The sequence below is a fragment of the Lepidochelys kempii genome, chromosome 6 (genome assembly GCF_965140285.1).
Source record: "Lepidochelys kempii isolate rLepKem1 chromosome 6, rLepKem1.hap1, whole genome shotgun sequence".
Classification (NCBI taxonomy): Eukaryota; Metazoa; Chordata; order Testudines; family Cheloniidae; genus Lepidochelys; species Lepidochelys kempii.
In genome coordinates, this window is record NC_136385.1 from 117,664,254 (window position 1) to 117,676,892 (window position 12,639).

Consider the following 12,639-nt stretch of genomic DNA (forward strand, 5'->3'; position numbering starts at 1 on the left):
AGTATTGTCGTGTTCCCCACCACCAGTCTGAACTGAATGCTAATGAAGGATTGTAAGAAAAAACTTCTGAAAGAAACTAGGAGGAAGAGAAGCACAATGGGGGAAGAAAGTCTTATCTTGAAGTGCATATCAAAAATTTGCTTGAGTATATTTGCTGGGGGGGGGGAACGGACAGAGAGGATACCCAGACACCCTTCACTGAAGCAGTAAAAGGACAGTGCTTTTAATTAATGAAATAGAGGTCTCAACCAGGCTTGGTTGAAAATGCTGGAGAGAATTTGGGGTGAGATAAGCTTCTTTTGACAAAAGAGTAACTTGTTAGTGTAGTTTAGGCACTAGGAAGCATGTTATATTTATATTTTACATGTAAACATTCTTACTCACTATTACTTGAATCTCTGTTCTTGGATAATAAACATATTCTTGTTTTCACTATCAATGTATCTAAGTGCTGTGGTGATAAGCAAAGTGCTGGTCTTGTGTGGATTCTTACAAGCTGATTAGCGCTGTTCCTTTGTGAACAGCAGGCCTGGTAATTCTGTGAGTGTTCACTGGACAAGGGGCTGGACACTGCAGGGAACTCTCAGAGTACTCAGGGGTTGGTGTGTGCCTATCACTACCTGTTCAGAGAGAGCAAGGCCTGCGGATGCCTGGCAGGCAGTGCTTATGCTGCCAGAGGCTGTTAGTTTCAGGGAGCGGATCCTCAGCAGGCACAGACAAAACTACTTCATGCTAAGGGCAGGTGGTGACGAGGTGCCTCACAACCCTGGGTGCCCCTGGGGAGCATCGCAATGGTAGGTCAGTTTATCTAACTATGTGGTAAGCCATGAGAAAGCAGCTTCTTTCTATATGATACCTTCAAGACTCACCATAACTTACAAACAAGTTTTTTTTTAAAGCACTGGATGCACACACTGGTGGAAACAAGAGGAGTAAAAACTGTGTTCAGCTGTCCATGTCATGCATGAATGCTTAATAATAGCAATACTTTGTACTTATATAGCATCTTCCTGCCAATGATCTCAAGGTGTAACCCACACACCTCCTGGGTGTGGTGTTCTGTCCCCTTTAGAGGCACTCAGACCACTTAGTGATTAATGAGTCTGATACAGCCTTAGCTAAGAGCCATGTGGCTTTTAGCTCATGCAGTAGAGGCTCATGCATTTAGCTTCAGAGGTCCCTGGTTCAATCCCACCCGCCGACTACTGGGGTCTGTCGGTGTTACAAATGCACTGCAGAAGCAATAAGTATTAGAAGTGCAAAACTCCTTTCTGATAGTTAAGTATTATTTTCCCCCCACAAGCACACTATCTTTTTTTATTTTTTTAAACAAATGGAGAAACTGAGGAACTACTTAGGAACTACATGGTTAAACAGTCCTGTTGATTTCTTACTATTAACAAGACTGTTTTCAGAATAAAGTATGATTCATCTTAAGAAAGAAGAGCAATACCAGGTCCTAAAACGTTTGCCTCCACTCTAGGCCAAAGCTGGAAATAGAGAAGAGGTCTTTTATCATTCAACCATCTTTCCTCTGGTCAGAAGCTAGTGTGAGTGAGCAATGCAGTCCAACAGGAGCCCTCTGTCCTTGTGTTAGATGGCTCATGTCAGCTAATGTAGTGCTTTCACATTGTCTTCTGAACAGCCTCAGTGGGCTTGCCATATCAGACCAATCCCAACAAGAACCCATGGGTTTTCAGCTTGTTGGCCTCTTCTTGTCACGGTAACTGGTGATTCTGAGAGACAGTCTGTGCATTTGAGGCCACACTGTATAGCAAATCCCCCTGTTGCGTTTTCCTACCTTCTATGATGGTTTGCAAGACAGAGCATTTGTATGGTTCAGCGTCATCACCATCTTCCTTCTCATCATTGCTGAGCAGAGTGTTCAGGAAGGAGTGGCTGGTGGGATATGAAATACATGCTGTTCTTCTTTTCAGGGGACAAGGTAGCCTAACAAATATAAGAATTCATTAATATTTTCCCCCTCAGTGCTTACCTGCAGATACCATCCTGCTGAAAAAAATTCTCCTGCAAGAGCTACAGTTGCAGATTTTCCTAAATTATGCATTCACCTCAAGAAGCTTTCCCATGCCTCCCCAAAAACACAGTACAAAATAGCACACACACACACAAAAAAGGATCCCAGCTAATTTGCAGAAGTACATTATACTCTCTGGGCGCTGCCTAACAATTAGTGTCACTCTGCATGCTACTGTCTCTTTTTTTCTTAGAGAAGCAAATTCAATAGCTGCTTCAGTTGAATGGGGGGGGGGGGAGGGGAGGACGTGTTTGGCAGCTACATGACCCACATACAAAGCTCAGTTCAAGTATATTTTCAGCATTGCTAACTTGGCTTCTCGCTGAGAATCTGGAGCTCTGTATGTCTCCAACTGCAGTGGGTTTGGGCAGCTTGAGTTAAAGTGTTGACTGCTTGAGTGAGGTGTGATACTGAAGGCCAAACTGCAAAGAAAATGCCCAGGGCTACTACTCTGGGGAGGGAAGACCGGAGAAGAGAGTAGTGACAGGCAAACTGGTTCTAAAAATAAACAGCATCCCAAATCTTTCCTTTCACAAGCTAAAAAAGGGAAGATGCTTGAGGCACAGGCATTGGCTTAAGGGGGGTTAGGTTCTACCCCCAGATCTGCTGCATACTCTGGGCTCAGTCCTGGCACAGCTGAGGCGGGGAGGCACCGACTCTAAGGGCTTATCGAGACAAAAAGTGCACTGCAAGCTGGGGTGTAAATCTACCTCGCACTCACCTGCTGTGCACTAACTTTCCACATCAGCTCTGCTCCCATGCACTGAAAGTGCCCTAGTGTTCTTTGTTCTACCCTGCTTTGAAATGGGAGCAGACAGATAGAGACAGTGTATGGCAGGCTAGTGAAAGTTGCCTCAACTTGCCACAAACTGTTTGTCTAAACCAGAGGTGGGCAAACTTTTTGGCCCGAGGGCCACATCTGGGAATGGAAATTGTGTGGTGGGCCATGAATGCTCAAAAAATTGGGTGCGGACGGGGGTAAGGGCTCTGGTTGGGGATCCGGGCTCCAGGGTGGGGCCAGAAATGAGGCGTTCAGGGTGCAGGAGAGAGCTCTGGGCTGGGATCTAGGGGTTGGGAGGGCGGGAGGGGGATCAGGGCTGGGGCAGAGGGTTGGGGCATGGGAAGAGGCTCGGGGTGCAGGTTCCGAGCGGCATTTACTTCAATCGGCTCCCGGAAACAGCGGTATGTCCCTACTCCGGCTCCTACGCAGAGGCGTGGCCAGGTGGCTCTACACGCTGTCCCATCCACAGGCACCACCCCTGCTTCTCCCATTGGAGCACCAGAGGGGGCCCCTGGAGTGCATAGGAGCACGATCAGGGCCATACTATGGCTTCCGGGAGCCACATGGAACGGCCCCCGACCCTGTGTCCCGGCTGGTGCACCGGAGTGGGGCAAGCCCCAGACTCCCCTCCCCAGCTGTACCTCACAGGCCAGCTTAAAACAGCTTGTTTCAGCCCATAGGCCATAGTTTGCCCACTCCTGGTCTAAACTGTGGTTCTCAAACTTTTTGGGATCAGGACCCATTTATAAATGTTTATGGCCTCTCAGGACCCAGTAAATGGTCTGGAGGTGGAGGCTCTGGGGTGGTTTCGGTTGGATTCTGCTCCCCCTGGGTGGGGTTGCAGAATCACTCAGTCAAATTTGGTCTTCTCGGACTTCTGTCATCATGATAACTGGGCTAAACCTGAGTGGTGCTGGCAGATGAGTCCAGCCAGTCCCGTGGGACAGGAGCCACAGGAGCTGCCACGCGACCCTTTGAAACATGCCTCCTTTCTGCTCTCTCAGTCCTGGACCAGCCGTGGACCAGAATTACATCCAGCAAAACTTAGAGCAGCCTGTCTTTGGCTGCAGCCAGCTACTACATTAGCCCAGAGTCTGGCAGAGGGCCATGCACTTGACCCAACCTGCCCCTGACGTGCCCTGTTCTTGCCCCTCGCTATTTGGAGTTTTGCACAGTAGCACAGAGCCACCTATGCTGGCTTTGTATCACTCAAGGCTTCCCCAGTATCAAGGGGAATAGTTGGCTGCCTTGTTTGGGCAACTTTCTGGCAGCTCTTCACTGTACGAGCCCCACAGAGCAGCTGAAACAGGGGCCAGGGATTCAGCGCTTCACCTATAACCTTGGGTCAGACAGAATCTTCAGATTTGGGTGCCTCAAGGTTAGGCACTTAAATCCGCATTTAGACCCCTAAACTAGACCCCTCGACTAGAGAGGTGCTATTCACCAAAGGCTGGGCTGCTCTCCAAGGCCCCAATCCTGGAAACATTTATTGTCTTGGCTATTACTGCCTGCAGGAGTTCGGTTCAGTATGTGCGTTAGAGTCTGCAGGATCAGGATCGCATCGTGGAGAAAAGTGGAGGAGAGAGCATCCAAAACATCTGACAAGTAGGGGATCCACCCTAAATGCTGTAGCTGGAGAAAGACAGAATGTACCGTATGAACTTGTCACTGGTAGGGAAGCTGATATGGGAAGATGTGCTCTAGTTCCATCAGAAGTTGTTGGGCTAGGTGCTGGGGGACGTACTATAGCAAGTGTTATGTCAAAGATCAGGCTGGATGATCATTATGGCCTCAAAGCCTATGCGTCTTCCATAATAGCCTCTTGACCACTTTCAGCCACACATGGCGTGTATTAAGTGGAGAAAGAAGACATTCTGGAATGTTTTCATGCTATTATAAGGTGTCGGGTGCATTTTAGAAATAAATATCCATAAGGAAGCACGTTATATGTGCAAAAAATTTCTTGTTTCAAATGACTTTTTAATAATGCAACAGCAGTATTCTAATAGTATTAAGCAATCCAGGTGTATTTCTTTCTCTATTAATATATGCCTTGGGGTGGTTAAGGCCTCAATCTAGCAAAGCTTTTCAGCACACGTTTAACTTTGAATAAGAGTCTACTCCCGCGCTTACTCCAATGGGATTATTCATGTGCTTAAAGTGAAGTGTGTTCTTAAAACCTTTGCTGGACAGAGGCCAAAAAGGCGTACTGCTGTTTGTGTCTCCTCATACAACTAAGACATGTATCAACCAACAAATAAAGCAGGCCCTGGGATGTGTTAAAGGCATGTGGTTTTTTTTTTAACCTTGCCAACGTTTTTTTTTTTTAAACCAAGTTTGTTTTGAACAGTTCCACAACCTTGGAGCAAGTCATATTCAAATAATTATTTCCTTTCATTCATAAGTTACAATTTGCAAACTAATTTCTACTTAAATGTTACATTCATCTTGTGTCTTTCCATCTGAAACAGCACCTAGTTCCAGAACCATGAATGCAGCAGTGGATCTGTGAAGTGCTGACACAAGTCTTCACTCCAGCTATATGAAAGCACCATTATAATTCATAATAATTATAACCAGGATTCTCTTTCTTACCCTTCAATTCTGATTGACTTTTCCCCCCTACATCCTGAAAGAGGCTCCAGGGTTTAGCTGTTGCCCCAAACCTTATTCTCCATCCACAAATAAATATAGTTTAAAGATACCCTTTGATACTCTGCCAAAACGTGTATAAATAGCAGTTCATAAAATAACATGTTCCTGCTGGTTTCTGAGAAGGGGAGGAAAAACAAACACAATAAAAATCTGTAAATGTTTGTTCTCTGGCTGTGTCATGTCCATGAAAAGAAATCTAGAGATTTCTTGAGCCTTCCTTTATAGCTTAAAAGCACAGATTTGCCAACCTGCGAAAGTTTGCCTGACAAGTATAATAATAATAATAAAAAAAGTAACTTAAAAGTTAATCAGGCTCACGAGTCTACGATGAGCATTAGAAAAGTTCCTGGTGAAGATCTGAATTGACAGTATGCAGAGACCACAAGCTGTCAAAATGTCAGGCATATGCTACAGTATAAAAAGTTACTAATAACTGCTAGCATTCCTAATGGAAAAAATATAAATTATGAAACTAGATGGTAAATTGTGCTCACATTAGGTGGAAAGGGGACTGATCTGCAATCAGGGCAAGTCTTCTCCTTGACTTCATGTGGCTTGGATCAGGCGTTAGAGTACGAAGAGTTCTGTGCAGCAATCATTCCCATGTGTGAGGAACATTCCTGGTTACTTAGAGAAGGTTTCAGAGGATGGTTTAATAGACAGGGCATTGGATTAGGATTTAGGAGAACTGGATTCCATTCTTGACTCTGCTACAAACTTACTGGGAGACGTTGGGCAAGTCACTTAATTTACCATGTGTAACTTTTCCCCATCTGCAAATTAAGGGTAATACTTCCCTTCTTCAATTAAATCCATTAATAATTAAGAGGTGCTTGCATACTACGGGGATGAGGACTTTATAAGTATTTAGATAGATAAACGTTACACAAGGATTGTGATAGCACGGTAATTGAGACTACATTGCGTTGACAGCCAAATGGTAGTGCAGAGCAGACAACTCCCTCTTTAGATGACCCTTAATGCATCACGTTCTCTTCTGTAGCAGCTATAGTCCCTTCACTTCTATCATGTATACAAAAATGTAAGAAAATAAAGATGAAACAGTGTCCAAAGCAGCACAGGTGAGCTCCAGAGTGTCCTTAAGGAGCAAGTATATCTGTACATTTTCCCGCCCCACACCCAAAATACACGTGTTTGCATTGCATGGAATAACAGTTTGTGAGTCATTTTAATAGAGTCAGAATCTAAGCAGTGACATTCTGCCATCCCCAGGGGATTTGCCACTTGCTATAGTGTGTGTTATTGAATGACAAACTACAGGATTGCATAAAACATCTGCAGAATGTCACTGTCTAAGTTACCGTTCACCCGTGTTTCAGCTCACTGCTTCTGTTCGGAGTGCATGCTTTGGTGCACAGGGTACATAAGAAGCTTACTTATACACAGGGAACGAGGGGCCCAAGGAACTGCAAACAGATATAAGTTATATGGAAGTAACATGAGAAATTGCACTGCAAACTTTCCCTCATAAATAATGGGCCTTTTAATGGGTTGTTGTATATTGAACTGTTGTGCTGAAGCAACTTGCAGAAAAATTCCTCACCGTGTCACCTTGGCTATGGACTTACAGCAGTAAAGGAAATACAGCCTTGGGCAATGCCATCTTAAATAATTAAGGATTGCAATTCCTTAAGTTGTAAGTTAATTATCTCTCAAAATTTGATTTTCCATGGGGGGAAGGGGAGGTGGGAAAAAACAGCTACAGAACTGGCTGAAAACTTTCAATGATCGAAATCTTGAAAAAACAAACAAACAACTCATTGCATTAGCATTTTATTCCTTGTGTCCATTACTTACATAGTCAGTTATGAAACCATCAAAGTCTAACACTAATACTATTTCCTTGAAGAAAACTTTGCTATTGTGAAGTTAAGGTGTGGTGACTATCTCGCTAACGGTTCTCTAATCCTTGGAAGGATGTTGTAGTTGGCCCAAATAAAATCCCAACCATTAAGAAGGTCAGGAAATTCAGAGTAAAGGTTTCAAAATATGGAATTTATATTCATAGCAGTAAAGGAAAACAAATATTTAATTTCATCTGATTTACCATGAAGTCCAGTAAACAATATTTCTTTGGAGTTCATACATCATTGACCATGCAAACTATAAAGGCATTTATTTGTTAAAGCATGATTGATTAATTAGCAGGAGTAGGCCATCCCTTCATATAAGGCATGGCAGATTCTCTCAAACTGAATTTGAGGACGAGGACTATGGAAAGTCACTCATATTTTGGTCCAGGCCAAAAACAATGTTGTAGGCTAAATCTGACTCCAAGACTAGCAAGTCACACCAATTCTCTCCCTCCAGGGTCGAACGATTACACTAATGAAGATCAGCCTCCAGCAGGGCCTGGCTCCAAATCTTTACAGCCATGTTGTTTGCTCCCCAAGACAGCATTTCGCATGTATATTTCAGAGATGGAGTTTTGTCTCTCAATAATTCACTGACATAGATGTCCCCAGTGCAGAATTTCTAACATTTGCAATACTATGCTGCACATCTTTGCCTCACCAGGGTACTGCTTTCTCCTTTGCAATGAAATAAGTCAATCTCTCTGGGAAAATTCCCAGCCTCTTCTTAGAAAGCTGCAACAGAGAAATAGAGTAGCAACTGATCCCAGCCTGGTTTTTTTTGTTATTCAGACAAATGTTAATCACTAATCAGCATCTACCTTAAATCACCATTAACATCCTGACTAGCTTTCTTTCTCTATTTCTCCAGGCAACAAGCCCAGTTGTTTCCCATTGATACTAGCAAAATAAATCCCTAAGAGACAGAGCCAACATTTCTGTCTCAGAAGAAAAACTTCTTGTATTACAGCCCTATAAAACATCAATCAGCAATTGGCTATGTTCCTTTCTTCACCTATAGCAGTCTCAAGGCTCTGCATGATCTGCAGTCCCTCCAGCTGTTAGTAACTTAATTGAAATATTGATCAAAATAAAAGCCATTCCCCCAAAATTTGCACTATTACCACTAACCATAATTTAGTCATGTTTTATTATGCAGTGACAGCCTAAACCTAATGCAAGTAAAGAATACAATAACAATATTCAAAAATGGCTGTTTCCATAATCTCATGACAAGTGAATATAGGGCCAGATCCTCAGCTAGTGTAAACTGACATAGATCCACTGATTTTAATGAAACTTCACAAGTTTGCACCCAGCTCATAATGTGTACATGACAAAGAAAACAATTATAAATTTGCAGCTTCATTTTCTTTACTTCTTATATTTGGCTGAGAGCCAAGGTCTGCCCCAGATTCAGGTTCCGATGCATAAGCCCCTTGCTCCTAAATTCACAGTGGTTTGTTAATCAGGCTTTCCAATGAAAAGCGAGGAAAGAGAGTTGCCCAGCTGTTTCACAGGTCTTCAAGGGCAGAAGCCTACAGAGCAGCCGAACCCATCATGCTCAAAACCAAGGTATATTGTGTTAAAATCCATGTTTTATTAATTTTTTATATCTGTGACCAAATGGTCAGAGAGAAAAGAGATTATTGACTGCAGAACTAGACAACATAACACCTATGTTTTGTTCCTGTAGATTTATTTTGAGAGTAAGCAGGTCAGCACAGAGAGAGAGAGAGAGAGAGAGAGACTGAAGGATGATTGACATGCTGAAAGGTAAACAAAGATTTGCCTTGCACAGGAGACTATGGCGGTTTTAGATGCTTGTGGAGCATCTAGCAACCAGCTCCAGATGAGAGGATGCAACTTAGTGAAATGGCAGCCTCTAAACTGGAATCCCATGGCAAAAGAACAAATAAAAGAGCAACCCTGATATTCCTGACTGGGAGGTGACAAGTCACTAAATGCCAGCTACGGCATCGTTTCAAAGCGGGGGAAAAGAAAACGTTAAACTCAAAGCCTTGCTCGTTTCATTTGCTGTTCTGACCCAGCTCAGCTTAGTGCAATTGCAGGGAGTTGGGAGAGGGGAGAAGCAGCCATTTTCTTTACACCCGAACTAGGACCAAAAGGGATGTGGAGGGGGAAGTCGCCACAATGTTTTTGACATTCTACTCAACAGCATATAAGCAGCCAGAGCGAACCCCGCACAAGGTCTAAGCCCTAATTAGGTGTCACTTAAGCAAGCAGTGCATGGGCCTTGTACTGGCCATCTGCCCAGGGTGAATTTCATCCCAGACAACAGGGGCACTGGAACAATTTGTACGGGGGGGTTGGGGGTGCCAAGAGCCACTGAACCAAGCTGTAAACCTGGAATATGATGGAAACCTCTTCAAGCCAGGGAGTGCGGCAGCACCCCCAGCACCCCTAATTCCAGCACCTGTGCTGGACAATCAGCTGCAGGCTACATTAATGCACAGCTCTTTGTAGGTGAGGAGGTATCCATATTGCCTTATGGTAATTCCCTCAGGGCGCCAGAGGATTTCTATTCAATACCATTCTACCATGAGGAACAACGGAGGCCTGGCTTATCTGGTTTCTATCCTATTTCCTTATTTTTAAGTTATTTCTTGACAAATCCTCCCAGGCTTGAAGGTAGTACTGGATCTTCCCTCCCTTCAGACACACTGAAATGTTTTCTCCACCTCTTTGCTTGGCCAGACTGCCCAATCATTTTTACTACTATGTTTTTTATGATTCATTCTTAAATGTGATGTACAAGGACAGGCAGAAAGAAATACAAATAGAGGAGTATGGACAGACTTGTCATTCTGGATAGTAGTTCAATGTTTTACCAACAGGTTTTAGAGATATACATAACTAGATTTCATCCACTGAGTCCGAATAGCCATACCAAACATGCTTTGCTTTTGAATACTAAACCTGTTTTGTTTTAAAAAGAGGTTGTGAGTCTGAGTGGAAAGGGCACTGGACGGGGAGTTAGGAGACGTGAGTTTTATTCCCTGTCTTGTTGTGTGACCTTAGGCAAATCAGTGAGGCCTTGTTTTCACTGCAAGTTAGCACATGGGAGTGACTGAACTCGAGTTAGCCCTGCTTGCCTGAGAGCAGACACGCTGCCCAGTGACATGGGAGTTATTCAGAGTGATTGGACGAGCAGCACAGAGGGACTACATTAGCTGTAATGAGTTATTGCAACTCAATTTGTTGCATCCCCCACAGCATTACTAGCTCAAGCATCAGCAGCACACTTCAACAACCCCTCCCCCCGGGCCAAAAAAATAATTCCTCCCACCCCCACAGGCCAGATAGCTCAAGCTTAAAGTCCCACTTAACTCAAGATTTTTGGGGTTGGGGGCAGGAGTTGAGTTAGGGGTGACACTTGAATTATAACTCAAGCATACTGTATGGGGAAGACACTCTTAGCCTCTCTGTACCTGTTTTCCCCTCCCATCTTTGTTGCATTTATTTTGAGTCATTTACCCAGTGACGTGTTTTATGATGCCTAGCACAAAGGGACCTGATCTCACTTGCGTGCTACTGTAAAGAAAATAAAGAATTAACTTGAATATGAAAATTGGGGGTTTCCTCTCCCACATTTTTCCATCGTCTAACTCTATCTCAATAGCATTTAAAATAAAATTTTCAGTCTTTGGTGCAGGATGCTGAAAATACCTTAAAGTACAAACAACAAATATTTTGCTTTGCACAATTGTTGAAGCATTTGAGAAAAATCTTTCCCATCCAGTAGCATGGATGTCATTTGGGCTATTTAATTTACAAATCTGTTTATCAGAATCTAATCAAAGGTTTTAAGCTAGCAGAGAAACAAAATTAGTTAGATTTCTCAATAATCGCTTCTCTTAGCTGCAGGAAAAGAAAAACATGAGATGAAAGAGCCTTCACTCTGTTATTGAAGTTAGAAGGATGTTGAAAATAGGCCAATGGTCCTCCTTGAAAAAGCTAAGAAAGGCTCTAGGAGTCTAATTAGTAGAAAAATATGCCCTTTCATTGACTTTTCAGTCAGAAGAAATGCAAAAACAAGGGACTGTCTATTCAAGATCACAAATGGGACAGAAGCAATTTTATACACATATTCCTCAGAGGATTCTGGATAATGCACAGTGCTTCAAGACTTTGCCAATCTACATATTTTTGGCCTTTAGCAAGATAAATTATGAGACAGTGAAAATTATACTTTTTAACCTTAAGTAAAAAAAAAATATCCCGTTCTCTTTTTAATAGTTCCTTCACATGATACCTGAAAATTAGACTGTGTTTCCAGTCAGTGCAGAAGGATTCTGTAGGTGGAACCAATTACTGAAAGGATATTTATATTTTTCAGCTGATGGTGGATAATACCTGGATAGAGACTCTTTGGAAGTGCAAGAGGCAATATGGGGATTCTGTCTTAAAGCATGACACAGCAATAAAAACTGGCACTTACTAAGTCTTCTTGCTACATGGCATACAATGGATGCTTTATAACCAAGCTGGCTGTGTATGATTAAAATAAAGACACAGAAGTAGCATTATATAGAGTAACACACCCAGGACTGGGAGAACTCATAGGTTTTCACTTTGTCCAATAGCTCATCATAATATGACTGCACTTTTATAAAAATTCCCAAACATCAGCTGGGTTGGCTGTATACCAGTACTGTTATGTAGGTAAATAATATTGTCCCTGTTTCACAGACGGCAAAACAGAGGCTCAGAAAGTCTATGGACCTGATTCTGCAAACCTTACCTACACCAAGTAGTACAATGGGACCTCTCGTATGAGTACTATTCAGAGTGTAGAATCGGGTTGTAAGGGACTTGTTCAAGGTCACAGAAGGAGCCAGTATAAAAATCAGGATTAGAATTTATCTGAAGTGACCCCCCAGTGTGTTGTGTCTTTTGCTCTTTACATAACATTCATAGTATGAAGGAACCACACGGGCACAGAGGGGTCCATATCACTTTGCTAGGCCATGCTTAGCAATATGTACACACTGTTTCTCTGGCAGGGTTCTGGTGGCTTCTGAAATGTAGCAGACAGTGAGGGCCTCTAGAGGGGACACAAACTATTTAAAGGAACACTACCCAATTAGTGCCATGCAGAGTTCACAGTGTCCATCAGGCAAATCATTTAGTGTTTCTATCCATAAAATGGGGGCAATGAGGTTTAACTACCACATAGGGATGGAATGAAGGTTAACTACATGGGCAAACTGGCATGTAAGCAGCTGCCATCTCTTCCTGCAAACCACTTTCGGGGCCCTGGCTTGTTT

The 12,639-nt window shown here is 43.1% G+C and overlaps 1 long non-coding RNA gene across 1 annotated transcript in view; it reads right to left on the reverse strand.

Annotated features, from left to right (window-relative positions):
• The window catches only part of LOC144930673 (uncharacterized), a 353,280-nt gene that overhangs the window by 14,257 nt on the left and 326,384 nt on the right, over window positions 1-12,639 (reverse strand). Inside the window, exon 2 of the long non-coding RNA XR_013635993.1 lies at window positions 1,802-1,950. This is a non-coding gene — a long non-coding RNA (uncharacterized LOC144930673). The remainder of the gene's footprint in view (window positions 1-1,801; window positions 1,951-12,639) is intronic.